Here is an 18,649-nt window from a genome sequence, read left to right on the forward strand (position 1 = left end):
CCCCCATAAATGTTACTTGTAGCTTTCTTGTATATCTTGGCTGTGTCACCACTACAGATGCTATTTAAGTATCATTTTGTGCCTGTGAATTGAGATGTCGGGCACCTCCCGAATGTCATGATGTTTCCTGTTCTGTGTGCAGAGCATGCCAGGAGGACTCAATCTGTTGGATTTTAATTTTTTTTTGCAGTGAATTACAACTTAATTATGATTTTACAGTAATTCACAGAGCAAAACTGGCTAGAACCCTTCTCTGAAAGACCTCTCAGGTCTAGAAAACCTACAAATTACGAGTAAGGGAAGCATTTACTGATTCCAGTGAATCGGTTTGTGTTTATTGAGTATGCTCTATTTGCTAAAACCTTGCTAGGTGCTGTGCAGACAGTAGGTAGTATAGATAATAGTTATGGCCTCCAGCGCCACACAATTCATTTGCATCAAACATTCAAAAAATAAACAACAATCCACGCAAAGTTGAACGAGGATGTGTAGTGTAGAAATTAAGAAGGAAAGAGTGCTCACCGTGGGCCAGAGGGTCAGGAAAGGCCTTGTGGACAAGCTTAGCTTAAGCTTAGGCTACATCTGGAGCAGGTAAAGATCCGAGGAGAAGAGGAAAATTACTAGTCCAGAATAATAGTAATGCACCGTGGAGGTATATAATAGTCCCAGTGTATATTGAGCGACCTTGTTCTAATAAGATTAATTTTGTTCATAGCATAGGTATGATCTGGTTTATAATAGGAAAATATTGGGAACAACTAAGCTTCCCATCAACTTGGGAAGAATAAGTTACAGTACATCTCCATACTATATGGGATACTCCACAGCCAGAAAAAAGAAGGAGAACACTTTTTACTGACATGGAAAGACCTCCCAAATATATTGTTAAGTGAGAAAAGCAAGGTTCGGGAGAGCATGAATCATACACTAACCTATGACATTTGCTTAAAGAAACTGGAAGATATGCAAGAAACTGATTACAATTAGGAGCAGTAGTGGTAACTGGGGTAGTGGGAGCTAGATTGTGTGTGTCTGTGCGTGTGTGTGTGTATGTGTGTGTGTGTTTTATTTTGGAGATTTGAATGATATAAGTGTATCCTATTCAAAAGGGTAAAAAGAAAGCTACGCATGCTGGCAGCAGTGTTAGCTCACACTGTTGCTACTCTGAAATTGATTGCAATGTCTCGGGGGCTTTGCCTTGCTGGGACAGAATGAATGAAGATTACCAGCTACACTAGACATCTAAGGGATAAGCTCTTGCATTTGCTCAGACAAGGAAATTCTCTTAACCAGGTTTTCACTTTTATGGGTTATCACTAGAAATGTTTCACATGTGCACTAGAGTAGAGGGAATAGTATAATGACCCTCTTTGTACCCATCGTCCAGTTCCAGCAATTACCAGTGGCTGGCCAATCTCATTTCATTGGTTCTCCCTCCTCCTTACTCTCCCCCTCCACCCCGACCTTGATTCTTTTGAAGGCAGCACCTTTCTCATTGTTTTATTTAGAATTATGACTCAGACCTCATGGATCCCACCATGGCCCCAGACATGCAGAGAAAATTGGATGCTTGAGGTGGAAAAAATTGTCTCTGACGAATTTGGCTCATCTCCTTAGGTGCAGTTTTTAAAAATTATGGTAAAATACACATAACATAAAAGTTATCATCTTAATCATTTTTAAAGGTATGGTTCCGTAGTGTCAAGTGTATTCACATTGCTGTGCAGCTGATCTCCAGAACTCTTTCATCTGGCAGAACTGAAACTCTAGCCATTAAAGAACAAACAACTCCCCGTTCCTCCTCCCCCCAGCCCCTGGCAACCACCATTCTACCTTCTGTCTCTCTGAATCTAACTACACTAGGTACCTCATATAAGTAGAATCATGCTGTATTTGTACTATTGTAACTGGCTTATTTCACTTAGCAGAATGTCCTCAGGGTTGATCTGTACTGGAGCATGTGTCAGAATTTCCTTCGTTTTTAACAGTGAAGAATATTTCATTGTAGGGATAGACCACATTTTTGTGTATTCATTCATCTGTCAACGGACTCTGGGGTTTACTTTATGCCCCCATTTAGAATAGAGTGTTTTGTGGCTCATAATAATTTCATGCCACAGCACCATGATCTTCCAGTTAAGAGAATAATCCTGAGCAGTTTGAGAATTTTTATGCCAAAAACTTGACCTGCAAAGACCAGCAAACCTTCGCTTCTGCTCTTGTGACTGAGGGCACCTTTTTTTCTTAAAGCTCTGGTATTGAATTTTGTCTCTCATTAGACTAGCTTATGAATTTAGAGAGAGCGGGACAGAGGGTGGGGAGGTATCTCCCTTTGCCTGGTACCTGGCGCTGTGCTTGGTGCTGGTTGGGTGCTCACGAAATGTTTGTTACAGAATGAACCATACTTTGGACAAGTCACATAACCATATCTATGTATTTAGGGAGTTGAACCAGATGAATTCTAAGGCTCCTTTTGGTTCTAGCACTGTTTGAGTCCATTATTAAATCTCATGCTGAAAACTTCAAACTCTGGAAGACTGGAGAGTGGGGATGGGGGACAGGGATTTTTGGGTAGATACGTTTTCAGTGCCCCTTGAATTATACCCCAGAGGCAGTCGCCTCCAAATAGAACCACCCCAGGATAGAGTGTTTCTTAAAATAACATTTTGGATTTGAGATTTCCTCTTTGTGTGGTGATAACATTCTTCGAATAACAAAAAGGCACCAGCTAAACAGTTATTTTGAGTTTAGCTTAATTGTGTACCACGTTTCTTAGACATACATGAATAGAAAACAAACCTACTCTTCACATCATCATCTTTTCAAAGAATCTCAGAGTAAGTTGTAGTTATAATTTTACCATGAGAAGAAGTCAAGGGAATAGCGACTAAGGAACATGAAGCTTCCAGAATCAGAGATCAAAAAGCTGGTAAATGGCTTCCCTGGTGGCGCAGTGGTTGAGAGTCCGCCTGCCGATGCAGGGGACACGGGTTCGTGCCCCGGTCCGGGAGGATCCCACATGCCGTGGAGCGGCTGGACCTGTGAGCCATGGCCGCTGAGCCTGCGCATCCGGAGCCTGTGCTCCGTGACGGGAGAGGCCACAACAGTGAGAGGCCCTTGTACCGCCAAAAAAAAAAAAAAGCTGGTAAAAAACTACGGAGGGAGATGTGATTTGAGTATTGAATCTTGTTGATTTTCTGAACTATGTGCTGGTTTCTGCATTTTTGTTTTAAGCCTGGTTTCCAAAAGTCTCTTGCTGGCAACCAGATGGTCGTCAGATAATTGATATATGTTCATTTTAAGCCCATTTGGGGGAACAGTGGCCTGGATTTTCCAGTAGGAAGATTTAGTAATTCTTTTGGTCTTTGAATGCCAGCAGGGTTTTTTTGGAAGTTGAGTTCTCTAATGTCTTGGAAGTAACCCATGGAAAATTGGAACCAATGAATTGATTGCATGATGTACTTGGGATAGAAAGTTAAGGATATGGATATAGTTATTTTAGTTACAAATGTCCAGCTTTAAAAGTGGTAAAATTTGTAAAATTAGATGAGAATTTTTTTTTTTAGTGTTTACAGTTTTTGCCCATTTGTTTCCCAAAACTTGAGTTAATGAATATGAATAGACATCTAAAATACACTCATCTGATTTTATGCCCCATTTTCAGAGAGTTGTTCAGAGTTCTGGGGTCTGTTATTCTATCATCCTAATGAATGCTTTTCAAAGAAAAATTCTTTAAAAAATAGCGGGGTTTGCAATGAGAAAAAGGGTCGTGAGTCAAGATGCTTAACTTACTTACATCTTCAGGTTCTGGGAATGAGGATGTAGACATATCTTTTGGGGGGCAGTCACTATTCAACCCACTATAGTGGGAGCACCAAGCCAGGATGGGGCCCTTGCAGGAATCATACTGTGGGCCTCAAGAAGGAAGCAGAGAAACACTTCTTTGGCAATACTTTAAAGCAGCTCCTGTTCATGCTTAGGTATTTTATTATTATTATCGTTTTTATTGTGGTAAATAGTATATGATACAAAGTTTACCATTTCAGTCATTTTAGCTGTACAGTTCTGTAGCATTAAATATATTAACATTGTTAAGCAGCCATCACCATGATTCATCTCTAAACCTTTTTCATCTTCCCAAACTGAAACTCTGTACCCATTAAACATGAACACCCCACTTACTCTCCTCTCAAATTATTATTATTTTAAAATAATAAATAATTTCAGTTTTTTTAGACGTGCTATGTGATCATTTAAAAAAATCTGCCTGGTCATTTAAAAAAACACTTAAAAATGATTTTTTGAGGTATATTTTACATATATAATTCGCTCATTTAAAATATACATTTCTGTGATTTTTAGTAAACGTACACAGCTGTACAACCATCACCATAAAATGCTTTAGAATATTTTCACCACCCCAACGAGACCGTTCATGCCCATTTATAGTTCTTTCCCACCCCCCAGGCCCACTGCCTACTGTCGGTCTCTATAGATCAGCCTTTTCTGGATGTTTCATTGAAAACTTAAAACAATACTTTTTTTTTTTTTTTTTTGCGGTACCCGGGCCTCTCACTGCTGTGGCCTCTCCCGTTGCGGAGCACAGGCTCCGGACGCGCAGGCTCAGCGGCCATGGCTCACGGGCCCAGCCGCTCCGCGGCATGTGGGACCCTCCCGGACCGGGGCACGAACCCGTGTCCCCTGCATCGGCAGGCGGACTCTCAACCACTGCGCCACCAGGGAAGCCCCAATTTTTTCTGATTGTAAAATGTGGAGAAATACAGTCCCGTCACCTGGGAGCTCATTAGAAATGCAGAATCTCAGGCTCCACCCTGGACCTATTGAATCAGAATCTGCATTTTAACAGGATCTCCAGGGGATTGTTATGCCATTTAGATTTATAGAAGCCCTGAAACATGGTATTTACTATATTGATCCTTTGTTCCCTTAGTGTATTAGGAGAATTTCCCAAAAATCATTAAATCTCTTCTGAGAACATTTTAGTCCCATTGTAAGAATATACCACAGTTGTTTAACCAGCCACTTCAGGGCAGACATCAGGTTTCCCATCTTTTTTGCCACTGAAAATAAAACTGTGGTGGTCATCTTTGTATGTAAATCTTTGTGTATAGTTTCACGTCCACTGTGCCAGTAATTCCATTTCTCGGAATTTGTCCTAAGGCAATCATTATAGATATACTGCTAAAATTTAGAAAGTGTGTATAAATGCTGATCGGTGTAGTTGGTCATTTAATGCACCATTTTCCTGGAAACTGGACCTCAAGCCAAGCAGATAATGGGAAATCTGGACCCCAGTGTCTGATGTTAGAGCATCTTGCTAACTCTCACCTCCATCTTCTTGAATTCAGCTTCACTGTTGAATGAGATGGGTGAATGAAAATGTCACCGAAAGGTGAAGTACAGGTTGTTACTAAGCAGCGGTGAAATAGAAAGTGGCAACAAACTGGACCTGTGTGTACTAACTTTCTCTTTTGTTAGAATCCTATCCTCTGTAACCTTACAACCTCCATTCGTTAGTTCTTCCCTTGCAAGGAGCCAACATGTCACTCCTGGAAGCCCCTGCTGCCTGTATAGTCTATGGCTCACTACTCCTCCAGGATGGAAGGTCATGGTCATGGGAGTGACGGTCTCTTCCTCAGAATGTACTAGGCTTTCAATTCAGTTTTCCCACTTGTCACAAGGATCGTAGTCTCTTAAATATTTACTGCTCTCCCTCGTTCCTGGGTCCTTGGGAAGTAAGTGAGGAGATTAGGCCTCGCATATCTGCCTCTTATCTGCCCTCTTGCCAGGGTCATTAGACTGAGGAGGAATTGGATGCTTCTAAGAGGGGGAGTCAGAATTTTGCCGTTTCCTTTTCTGTACTGCCATGTGCTTTGAGCTTTCCGTGGCTATAATATTTCCTGGCAAGAACCAGTTTTTTTCCTGGCAGGTAGGGAGTAGAGAGGAGCACGCTATGAAAGTGCTCATTCCTGCAAGTTCAGATTCAGCTCACCACTTCGGAGGGTCTTGGACCTCCTGTAACCTTGCGGTGCGGGCAACCTTCTTATTCCTCTGGACAGTGGTTCTCACGCCAGCGTGGGTGTCAGCACCTCTGGGACGGCTTGGTGGAACGTAGACTGCTATAGGCCCCACCCCTGTGACTTCTGATTTAGGAGGTCCAGGGTGAGGCCAGAGAATCTGCATTTCTGACAGGTTCCCGGGGGATGCCGCTGGTTTGGAACTCCCCTTCTAGAGCCACTGCTTGGGGCCTCCCTTCTTCCCCGGCGATCACTTACAAGTTGGTGAAACAAGACGCTGGAGGACCTGGGTTTTTAAGCCTCCTGCAGCCGAGGATCACGTCCAGACGTCCAGATGCAGCGCCTTGCTGTGGGAGTGCTTGCTCGCTGGGTTGGTGAAATTTGGCTAATGAGTGAGGCTTTAGATAGGCCCTTCTGAGTATAAGGAGCATGAGCTCATTCAAGTTGCTTCACGTAGCTGGCCTGGGGTTACTGAGTCATTTAGGGAAATAGGGGACTCGGGGGATATGAACAGGAGCCACAGGTCCTTAGGGCCTTGAGGGAACTTGATCCAGAAAGCCAGCAGGCGCGGGACCCTTGCATTTCCCTTCATGCGGGGCTGAGCTGAACATTACAACCTTTCAGCCCCAGCTCTGTCTCTTGACTTCCTCTCCCCAGCGTAGGGTTTTCGCCTCAGCTAGGGCAGGGTGGCTTCTCCTGGAAGGGCCCCGGTGGCAGCAGGCTCTTTCCCCACACAGCCCCAGCCCGCTGGTGGTGGAAGCTACGGCCCTTAGCCAAATGGGGAGGGAATGGGCTGTGGGGCCTCGAGGGCTTAGCTTTTCCATTTACCCCAAAAGGCTTGAGGACAATTACTGGCTTAGGGGAGATGGAGGGCATCAGTCATCTCTTGATGGGCCTTTGCAGCCTTGGTGGTGGCCGTGTGCTGTTTCAGTACAGGTTTGGGTGGCAGGTGGTTGGCAGTTTGGTATAAATCAGGGGTACATTAAAATAGTTAGGATGGCAAGGGCTCCTGTGACAACTAATAGAGGGATTGGCTCAAAGGGCCCGGCTGTTAAGCTAGATTTACACTTAACTCTATTGTCCATCACCCCATGGCCCTCACTGCCTCGTGGCCACGTCAGCCGCCCCCCCCCGCCCCCGCCTACCCTTATTCTTTCTGGGAGTGTGTGTTCCACAGAGTTGCGTCTGTGAGGTGGTGTTTTCCCTGCTCCCCCAGCATCCTCTTCTTTTTTTTTAAATTTTTTTTAATTTTTGGCTGTGTTGGGTCTTCGTTTCTGTGCGTGGGCTTTTTCTAGTTGCGGGGAGCTGGGGCTACTCTTCGTTGCCGTGTGCGGGCCTCTCATTGTGGTGGCTTCTCTTGTTGCGGAACACGGGCTCTAGGTGCGCGGGCTTCAGTAGTTGTGGCTCATGGGCTCAGTAGTTGTGGCTCGCGGGCTCTAGAGCGCAGGCTCAGTAGTTGTGATGTACAGGCTTAGTTGCTCCGTGGCATGTGGGATCTTCCTGGGCCAGGGATCGAACCTGTGTCCCCTGAATTGGCAGGTGGATTCTTAATCACTGCGCTACCAGGGAAGCCCCTCAGCATCTTCTTGCTAGACCACCTGAGCAGGGATCTGCAGGCCCAGGTCAGAAAACATTTCTGTATCAGACTCCCTCCAACAGCAGGGGGATTCCAGCTCCCACCCCGAGGAAGTGTGACCGGTTATAAGTGTGTGGTATTTTGAGAGTTCTGACTTTAGATCATTTTGAAGAAAGTGTCTTCTGAGGTCTTCATTTTCTCTAAACTGAATGGAAGCAGCTAAATCAGTCCTTTTCGGGGGGGTGAATTCTTGGCCCGCTCTGTCTCATCCTTTGGGTTAATCATGTTGCTGCTAAATATCAGCTGAGCCCCGTGAGGACACTGTGGGAGGAGGACACTGTCTTACTGTTGCCAGTGTGCAAGGGGTAAATTAGGCTGCGGTGCTTGAGAGTGAAATTATTAAATATCGATGGGGGATAATAAATGTGAGGTAGCTTGCAAATCTTTTGATATTATAACCGTTTCAGTGAAAACACAGCTGCTAAGATACTTTCCGAGCTATAACCGAGAAGGTAATTTTCTTTAAGGCCATTTAAGCCGTATCTTCAGTGCCTTTGGGTCATTAAGACGCACAGATAGGGGTGAGTGAGTCTCTGAAAAAGGTGAATAAATGTGGAGCAGAGGTGCCTAAAACACAGAATGGCACCATCAAGGGCCCAGGTATTCTGAACAGACCAAGGACTAATTTGTTGTGTGGTTTATTAATGGACCAGAACCAACACTTGACTAATACAGCTAATTCTTCTATTTGGAGTTAATTACACTAAATTTCCCCCAGTAATGAGGATTTCGAGTAAGCAGGCATGTCGGTTTAAGATACAGTGCTAATATTTCACGAGCAACATTGAATGAGGCATGATGTTTAAATCAGTAGTTGAAAATGTGAGGTGAAACTTTCCCCAAAAGACTTATAGGCTGAATAAAAGCAGTGAATTGGAAGAAAATCAAGCCTACCCAATATTTCAATCGTTGAGAAGCCAAGCGAATGTGAAGGAAAAGAAACCCTTCTCTGGTTCCGTGATGTTGCCCCTTTCCTGGTATACGGCGGAGCTTCTGCCAGTGGCGTGGAGGTAAAGGCTGACAGGAACGGAGGGAGCCTGGCTGGGCACTGGCTTCAGCCTTTCAGGGAGGGGAGTGGGGGAAGAGCTGTTCAGCTGTCGGCTTTACTCACCGCCCCCTCCTTCAGAAGCCCGGCTTGGAGCACCGCTCAGATGGCCTCTTGGCAGGTCTGGTGTGTTTTGAGGTCTAGCTTTGCAAAGTAGGATGGCCCCTGCAATTATTACTTTTTTCTAGCCAGGACCTTGCTGGATTTCTCTAGAATTTGAGAAGATAGCTTTTAAAATGTAAAGTTGAAGATTCGTTTTTGGAGGTTTTAACACATTTTCTCAGTTTATTGGGGAAAACAGTATGAACTAGAATTTCCTCAGGTTTAAGAGTTAACCAAGTTAGCATCTCTGAAGATTACCAAAAGGATATAAGCTGAAAATTTTTTTCACTTTGCTCAAATGGTTGTTTATAAAAGTTAGGATATAAAAACCAAACCGCACACTACAGACTAGGAAATCAAGCAGTTTTATTTATAGCAGAAAATGGGAAAAAGATAACATCAGGGTCAAACCCGTTAAAAAGACAATAAAAAAAGACCCTACAGTCAGGACTATGGGGATATGTTTTTTGATCCATGAGGCCCATTTGACTTCAGCGACAGTGACTGATCTCCGAGGATTCTGCCTCTTCAAGTCGTGTAGCCTTTGCGAATGCTGACGAACAGCTGCTAACTCTGTTTTGTACAGAAGAGTAGCAGTGGGTGACAGGGTGTTCTCAGGACATAAGCCGCTCCCCAAAGCCACATGCCTTTCACATGGCAGTGCCATCAGCTGGGGCCTGGGGAGGAAACGCCGGTCCAGACCCTCCCTGGATGTTCACTTAGCTGTTCTGAAGATGATGGTTCGCATAGATGTGTGTGTGCGCGCACACAGGACTGCAAATTGCTTGGTGAAATTTGCATTTGAGTTCAGAGATAGGAGCTGACATCTGTGAAAGCAGCAGGCAAAAGAAGACGAGTGAATGTGGATGACTCAGATATGCACCTGACCCTGTGGCTTTACAGTTAGAGAAAAGAAAAATACATTTTCTGCTCAATTTGAATAATTGGAAATGAGGTAGAGTTCCAAGGAGCGAGTTGTGATCTAGGACAAAGGAGCCCCTAGAATGAGCGACAGCTTGGTAAGCTAGAGGTGGAGAGAGGAAGGAAACACAGCTATTAAGGTTACCTTCATGATGGATCGCCTCTGGGGCCTGAAGGATGTCTTCTTCTGGGTGTCTCTGCTCTCTGTGTATCTGTGTGTGTGTGTGTGTGTGTGTGTGTGTCTGTCTGTCTGTATTTCTCTATGTACACATCTGTGTCTGTATGTCTATGCCTGTTTGTCTGTGTCTATCCATGTGTGTCTGTGTGTGTCCATCTGTACGTGTCTGTGTCCATCTCTCTGTATGTCTGTGTGTGACTGTCTGTGTGTCTGTGTCTGTCTGTATGTCTGTGCCTCTGTGTGTCTGTGTGTGGGTCTCTGTCTCTCCTGGAGTAAATAGGCTGCTCCAGGAACTCTTGTCAGGCAGAGTGAGCTGGGCTGAGTCGAAGCCATATCTGGTTTCTGACCAGTGCAAAAAATGCTACAAGCAGACAAAAATAGGTGCGCCTCAAAGCCCCACCCAGTGAGCAGGTTTCCTCATGGTCACGTGGCACCTGTCATGGGGGTGGGGGGAAGGTGAGGAGGAGGAGAGAGCTGGAAGTTTTGGGATTGTGTGTAATTTGGAGCTCACACCCCCTGCCCCACCCTTTCCCTGACAAACCACCCCGCACTTCTCATTTTGCATTGCTTTCACCCTCACCCATCTCCATGGGATATTCCCAGAATTCTGAATGCTTTCTTTGACTTTCTCTTGTGCAGAAACTATTCCTCCTGGGAGTCATTATTACAGCTCCCATTAATTTTCATGTTCAGTGTTCAGTGTTGCAAAGGAGAGGAAATGAGGGAGTGTGGGTGGTGACTCAGGAAGCTGAGAAAATATCCCTTATTATGTCTAGAATTTTCCCCTTGAAAATTTAAAAACTGGCCCCGAGCTGTTCTGGCCTGAGTTTTCTGATTGCTATCTTTCCTTTGACCTCTCTCCTTCCATTTTCTTCCCCTTGCTTCTGCCTTGATGGTCCCAAAGCTTCCCAAAGCTGTTAGAGGTGACTGGGAACTCGCTTTATTGAACGATTGCTCTTCAGCTGTTTGAGTTCACCACTAGCAATGCATTTCTCCTCACATCGCTCTCGGAAGCAGAAGGGACTCTCTTATTGTCGGTAATAACCTTGAGTGTTAAAAAGGACACTGTCATCAAAAATAATTTGAGTAACTTTCCTGAGCTACTTTTCCCTCTTTTTCTCTTCCACTTTAATCAGTGTTTCGAATTTCTTTAATTTTTTTTTACCACCGACACAGGTATTTTCTTCCTTAATGTACATATTTAAAATTTATAAAATGAAGAAAGGAACGTGAGATGAAAATAATCTTCATCCCTCCTTCTAGAGATAGCCATGGTTGAGAGTTCACTTTCTCACTTTCCAGTCATTTGTCTTAAACATGGATAAGTATTATTTTTCTACAAAAATGGGATCATACTGTAGGTGGTGTTTTGTAGCCAATTTTTTTAAAAAGGTTTTAACTGGGGTAAAATACACATAACAAAATTGTAACCAATTTTTAAAAGTCTTCAAAACTATTAATACTTTTAGAATAAATAAAACAACTAAAGTAAAACAAATGCTTAGCAAAGGAAAAAAATAAAAAATAGTGCACTAAAAAGATACACTCTTAAAAGAAATAACGTCATTTTACCTGGATACCAAGTCTTCACTATAACCAATTTTTCAGTTTAACATAGTATCACTTCATTTTCTACAACACTGGTAATGTTTTGCAAGCTTTTTGAAGTTGCAGAACCCTCTCTTCAAAGGCAAGTCAGATGGAAGCAGAGCCGTACCATTGAGGCAGGGGTGGGGAACCCAGGCCGATCCTCTGAAGGTCACGGTCCATGGTTACCCTCCCCATAGCCTTTGAGGGGTCCTAGGCATCCCGGCTACTCTCAGTAGTCGACTTTGAAAACACAAAGCCCTACCTCATTGTGTCCCAATTGTTAATATTTTAGATTGCTCTAATTTTTTCATAAAGAGCAAATTGTGATCCTTTTAAATCCACCTTTGAGCACATCTGCAAATACTTCCCTTGGATGAGTGCCTGTAAGTCGAATTACTGGGTTTAGAGCATGAGTGGTTTTTGCTTCGTTTTTTTCCCCAAGACATATGATCCCTGTTGCCAACTGGTCTTCACCAAAGTGTGCCAACTTGGACTGCCACCAGTAGCATAGGAGAAGGCTCCATTCCCCATTCCCTGGTTAAAATCTCCCTTACAAATTCAGTGTCTCCTGCAGTGTATCTCATTGTTTGATATTTGCATCTCTGGCTACTACTAAGTTGATATTTTCATATGTCTGTTGACCATATGTAGTTCTTCTCTGGTGAACTGTTATTCATAACTTTTGCCCATTTTAACATTTAGATGTTTGTCCATGAATCCCAGGGTCATAACCCTTGGTCTATACTGTATGTTTACATTTTAAGTGGGCGAGGAGGATTGTGGGCTGTGATTATTATCATAGTTGGACTTCAACTAAGAACTTGGAAAGGATAACATTCTGGATTTTGATCTCTGATTATATGATACTGTATGTCTTATCTGCCGTTTAGAAATGCTTCATAATATCGATTAGAGACAAGATTAAAGCCAATGGCTGCCTTGTTTGGAGACTTTCCTAGGGGTTTCGTTTATCTTTATTACTCCATGCTCACGCTGGAATGTGAGAGTTCAATCTTTTGACTTATTACAAGCATACACTGTATTAAACATCTTCTACTTGAGAAAGACGTGAAGTGCCCCATGTGCATTTTGGCATTTATGTCATGAGTAACGTCAGCCTTACAAATAGCACCGTGGCTTTGGCTGTTTTTGCCTAGAAAGTAGTTAAGACTTTTGTTTCCTTCTGTTTGTTTGCCAAGTGATGCTAAATCAATAATATTGATTTGAAAGGGAGCAAAAACATGCAGTGATTATTTGCAATGAAAATAAATGATAGAGTGGAGAGCCTCTTTTTACTTACCAAGAGGTTTATCTATTTTCGAGATAGGAAACTTTACATGGATCTTACTAATTAACAAACTCTGTACTGAACTTGGGCCGACAGGAAAACAAGATGTAAAATGCTGAGTTCTCTCTGACATTTCAACCCGAATGCTTCAGCAGTCACATCTAGGCTTTTGTGGATGTTGGAAGTGTCTGAAATAATTAATGTTGTACTCCTGTGTTGACTCATAAATCAGGCCATGGGATTACTCATCAGAAAATGCAGAATTGGGTATCAGTCTTGGAACACTTTGGCTTCATTTTAATCTTCCTATTGTGAACATCTATCTCATGTTGAAAATTCAGCATATTCTGTTTCTTCCGAACATAGACACCACAAATAAGTACTTTGTATGTTTCTTTGCCTTCAAGGAGAACACAGTTCTTTGCTCATATTGTCTGAGCTCTAAGACAGATGCTAGCCAAAATTGTTCCGTGCGTCTGGGAATGCCCATGATACATGCTATTTGGTTATGGGGCTGAGTCAGTTACGTTGGATGGATTTTAGCCTCACTCTGAGTGATTACTGGGGTCATGGACAACATGTATTGAGTTCAGATCTCTCACTTATAAGGTGGGGGTATGATTATAAAATGATGCTGTTAATTTTGGTTGAACCCTACGTATTACCGTGCACTTTTTCCCCTCCAACATATCATGGAGCCTTAAAACAGAGTCACCAGCATGCCCTTTATGTATTGAACCTTTTGGCGGTGCCTTTTATTGTTGAGCTGGCATGGTTATAGCTGATTGGCCCAAATGGACGGAGAACAACAAGATGGCTCAGGAGGATAATAAATCCTGCAGTTCTCTGCATCTGTGTTTGTGGCTGGGTAAAAATCTCATAAATTGCAACCATGTGGCATGTGTGTTTTATGTGTCTATGTGTTTCGTGTTTGATTGCAGTCAATTGGAAAATTGATAAAAGTGCGATGCATTGTTATCAACACGTCTCCTACGTGTGACCAAAAACCACACGGCTCATTTGTCGGGCTCCCCAGTGTGCCCTGCGTTCAGAGCAAATTAACCTCCACGGAAGAAATACCGAAGCTCTGCTGGAACCGAAGCTAAGTTTCTCTTATCAGTGGTGGGGGCAGGGAGAAGGTTGATCATGAGAGGACAAGGGCAAGTTGAGAAATTGTTCAACACCTCAGCCAGTTAATTATTGCAGCTTCCCAGCATGTATGAAAGGAGAAACGAGAATAACTGCAATAGAGATTATTTTCCTTCATTGTTGCATCCACCTGCTATTTACTGTGAACATTCCAGGGAGAAGAGCTGCCAAGCAGAGGCTAGCTTTAAAAACCCAGAGTTTCAAGCATGCTATGCCTGCCTTTCTGGTGTTGAGGGATGAGGGTAGGGCAGGGCTGTCACCAAATTTTTAGATCAATTTTTAAGCTTTAAGGACAAATTTTATAAATATGAGCTGCTGCCGATCCTTTAAAAAAACTCCCTTTCTACTCTAAAAATAGTTTGCGGGGAAAAAGTTTGTGAGTTGTTTATTAAAGAGAGACTCAGAAATTCAGCTGTGTTTCCTAATAAATAAGTAAATTAAAAAGTATATATACATATACATATATATGTATATCAATCACCGTGTAGCTCCTGTCTGAAAGCAGATGTGGCTTCTTGGGAAAGAAACAAGATTTCTGAGATGTTAATGCCAGTGTAAGAATGTGGAAGAAAGTTCAGAATGTTCCCTTTTGGCCTCCCTTTTCAGACCCTCCAAATCCTACTCATTTCTTATCACCAAATTGGTATGTTACTCCTTTTGGGAAGGCATTTCATTCTCCCCAGGCAGAATGAATGGCCCCAGCTTCTATTCTGACCCTACCCTTACTCTCCTGTAGCACTTTGTATTGTTTTATAATAACCTCTAACATTTACTGGGCATTGTTCTAAGCTCAGTTCATGTATTATTTTATTTAGTTGTCGTAACAACCCTTGAGTTATATACTGCCATTATTCTCATTTAAAAGATGAGATAGGCTGAATAATGGCTCCCTGAAGACATTTACATTCTAATCCCCAGAACCTGTGAATATGTTAACTTATGTGGTGAAAGGGACTTTGCAACTATGATTAAGTGAAGGCTCTTAAGATAGGGAGATTAAAATCACCAGGGTTCTTATAGAGGGAGGCATAAAGGCACCAAAAATAAAAATAGATAAATTGAACTATATAAAAATTAAAAACATCTGTGCATCAAAGAACACAATCAACAGAGTGAAAATAAAATGAAATGGGAGAAAAGATTTGCAAATCATATGTCTGGTAAGGGGTTAATATCCAGAATAATAAAGAACTCTTATAACTCAGCAACCGCAACCCCCTCCCCCCCAAATAGGCTGATTAAAAATGGACAAAGGGCCTAAATGGACATTTTTCCAAAGAGGATTTACAGTTGGTCAATAAGCATATGAAAAGATGCTTGACACCACTAATCATTAGGGAAATGCATATCAAAACCTCACACCCATTAGAATGACTGCTATACAAAAAAGTAACAAGAACCAGTGAGGATGTGGAAAAATTGGAACCCTTGTGAACTGTCGGTGGGAATGTAAAATGGTGCAGTAAATATGGAAAACAGTATGGCGGTTCCTCAAAAAATTAAAAATAGAATTACCGTATGATCCAGCAATTCTGCTTCTGGGTATACATCCAAAATTATCGAAAGCAGGGTCTCAAAAACATATTGTATACCCATGTTCGTAGTAACATTATTCACAATAGCCAAAAGGTGAAAGCAACTCAAATGTCCATCAATGGATACATGAATAAACAAAATGTGGTATATCCATACAATAGAATACTATTCAGAAGAAGACACGTGCTACAATGTGGTTGAACCCTGAGGACATTTTGCTAAGTGAAGTAAACCCGTCACAAAAAGATAAATACTGTATGATTTTATTTATATGAGGTATCTAAAGTAGTCAAACTCCTAAAGACAGAAAGTAGAACAGTGGTTACCAGGAGCTGGGGGAGGGTAGAGTGGGGAGTTGTTGTTTAGTGGGTACAGAGTTTCAGTTTTGCAAGATGAAAAAATTCTGGAGACTGGTTGCACACCATGTGAACGTACTTAGCTCTACTGAACTGTACGCTTAGAAATGGTTAAGGTGGTAAATTTTGTTATGTGTAATTGACCACAACTAAAATTTCAAAAAACAGAGGGAAGTGGGAGGATCAGTGTCTGTGACGATGGAAGCAGAGATCAGAAAGAAAGAGCTTTGACAGTTCTACACTGCTGGCCTTGAAGGTGGAGGAAGGGGCTATAAGGCAAGGGATGCAGGCCACCCCTAGAAGCTGGGAAAGGAAAGGCACGGCAACCATCTCCCCTAGAGCTTCCAGAAGGAACTCGGCCCTGCCAGCACTTCGATTTTAGCCCAGTGAGACAGTTTCTCGACTTTTGACCTCCAGAACTTTAAGAGAATAAATTCACTTTGTTGGTAAGAAAATAGTACAAGGACTGTTCAGTTCAGGGAGGTTAGTACCTCGTTTGAGGTCACCCGGTGATTAAGAGCTGGTGTGCATGCCCACTCCATTTGGGGTTCCAGCCTTGCTAGGTGGTAAGGCCCTGGAGATCAGGGGCCATCTTGAACCCCACTGCATGATGAAGGGCCTGGCACATAGTTGGGACTTAATAACCTTGGCAAAAGGATTTAAAAGTGATGTTGCATGCCCTTCTATTCTTGTTACTGTGTCCTGGATGCCATAGAGTTAAATCTAGGAGATCACAGGAAAAGAAAGTCAAATGGATGGTAAGCATATGAAGAGCTGATCAACCTTATTTTTACTAATTAAAGAAATGTAAATTAAATATCATTTTCTCTTAACACACTGGCAAACATTAAGAAGTTTAAAGATACCCAATATGGAGAAACCAGCACTCTTTCATGCTATTGTTGGGAGTGTAATTGAGACAAAGTGTTTGGAGGCCAGTTTTAATTTATCTGTTAAAAGTAAGGATGCACCAAATGTTTGACCCAGAGCTTTCACTTTTTGGGAATTTGTCCCTAATTACACTTGTGTACGTGTGCAAAGTTACAGACACAGTGATGCTTGACGTAGTATTGTTTGTAATTGCTGAAGACTGGAGACAACTGCATGGTTTTATGTGCGTTATATCCTGGAGGAAAGAGGACTGTCTTCAGCCCCTGGTTCAACTAAGTTATCCATTTAACCAGCCAAAGATACAGAAACTTAGCAGAAGGGGGATGGCCTCAGGGCAGGAGCAGATGAGGTATATATCGACGTGAGGTGTATATTTTATGCTCCAGTCTCTACCCGCTGAGTCCCCATGGCATACGTGGCAGTGGAGATTCTGCCAGACCTCAGAAGCAGCCGAAGTTTGAGGTGCCACAAGTCTTCTTCTCCATCAGTGTGCCAGAGAGCCAGTGGTGACAGCGGGTGTACTTCCGTTTATGGTATGGTGACAAACACGTGGCTCCCCATGCGTCCATCTGGGGGAGTGGAAGGCAGAGGCAGTGTCCGCATGTCCCCAGGGAGGTGTCTGCCCTCTGATTTCCCACCCTCTCATTTCCCCAGGTTCCCCTTGCTCCCAGCTCTGATTTAGCGCCCTTTAATCTGGGTGTTTCTGATTGGTCAGGTTTCCATGTTCTGTAATCTCCTTTCCCTCACAGCCAGATCGTCCCGTCCGCTCTGATACTGGTATACTCTAGAGTTGGATTCTGTGGTGCTTCAACAAAGGAAACACTGCATATTGTATGAGTCCATTTGTGTTAAAAACAAGTATGGATGCACCTGGGGACACACACACACACACACACACACACACACACACACTACTCATTAATGGTAACTAGGGGAGGAGGAATGAGATTTTTCGAGGGAATGGGTATACCTTTACCTTTTGCTTTATACCCTCTTTTACTGTTTGATTTATTTTGGGGAGACAAGCATGTATGCCTCTAAAATGGTTAACTTTTTAATCAAAGTTATATGGTATATATAATGTATATGTATAATCTTTGTGTATAATATATACGTGTGTGTGTATGTGTGTGTGTATATGCTTTAAAACTCCTATTTGAGTAAACAGCAGCTCCTTGTCCCTTCTCATGTCCTTGTCTTACTTTTAACAGACAATCACTTTTCAGTTCAAGCTGTTGTTTCTAGTATTTGCTGCTCTACTTCTAAATTATAGGCAAGTGCTGCTATCTCTTGCTTTGTCAGTTATAGGACATTATCTGTTACGTATGATGGTAGTTGAAGAATTTAGCTCTTTCACCACCACCCCCATATGCCATCCTCCTTGTATGTGCTCATATCGTAGGTTTTGGTTTAATCTCTATTTAATGTTTTCATTACTATAGCGATGGTGACATTTATTGAAGCATGAATATACTGTAATTAATTTCCCTACATAACTTTTCATTTTCCCTAGAGATAATAATTTTGTTTGTTTGTTTGTTGAGTTGTCCTAGGATATCCAAATCTTCTCATACCTTGAACGGAACAGTTCTATGAAATGCCTCTTAGTCCCTCTCGCCCTCTGTCTCTCCTCTCTCCCTCACCGCCTCACTCCATCCCTCTACTCCCCCCTCCTCCCCTCCCCTGCCTGGAAAAGTACCAGTGCCTTCCAGTTGAACTGCTCGCTCTTGAAGCTGCTGCCTGGTGGTCAGCCAGGAAGTCCCCATCACCTCTCCCTCATTACTGCCTACCCTGGGTCGTGGATCCTTCTCTCTCTCATTTTACTCGCTTGATTTGGTAGAACACACTTCCTAATAGCTTTCTGAGAGAGAGCACATGGAAGTACATTAAAAAAATTTTTTTTTAAATTTTATTTATTT

General features: G+C 42.7%; 1 protein-coding gene across 5 annotated transcripts in view; it reads left to right on the plus strand.

The window, feature by feature from the left end:
- The window catches only part of SH3KBP1 (SH3 domain containing kinase binding protein 1), a 344,191-nt gene that overhangs the window by 98,552 nt on the left and 226,990 nt on the right, over window positions 1–18,649 (plus strand). The window lies entirely within an intron of this gene.

Source organism: Lagenorhynchus albirostris, chromosome X (genome assembly GCF_949774975.1).
Source record: "Lagenorhynchus albirostris chromosome X, mLagAlb1.1, whole genome shotgun sequence".
Classification (NCBI taxonomy): domain Eukaryota; kingdom Metazoa; phylum Chordata; class Mammalia; order Artiodactyla; family Delphinidae; genus Lagenorhynchus; species Lagenorhynchus albirostris.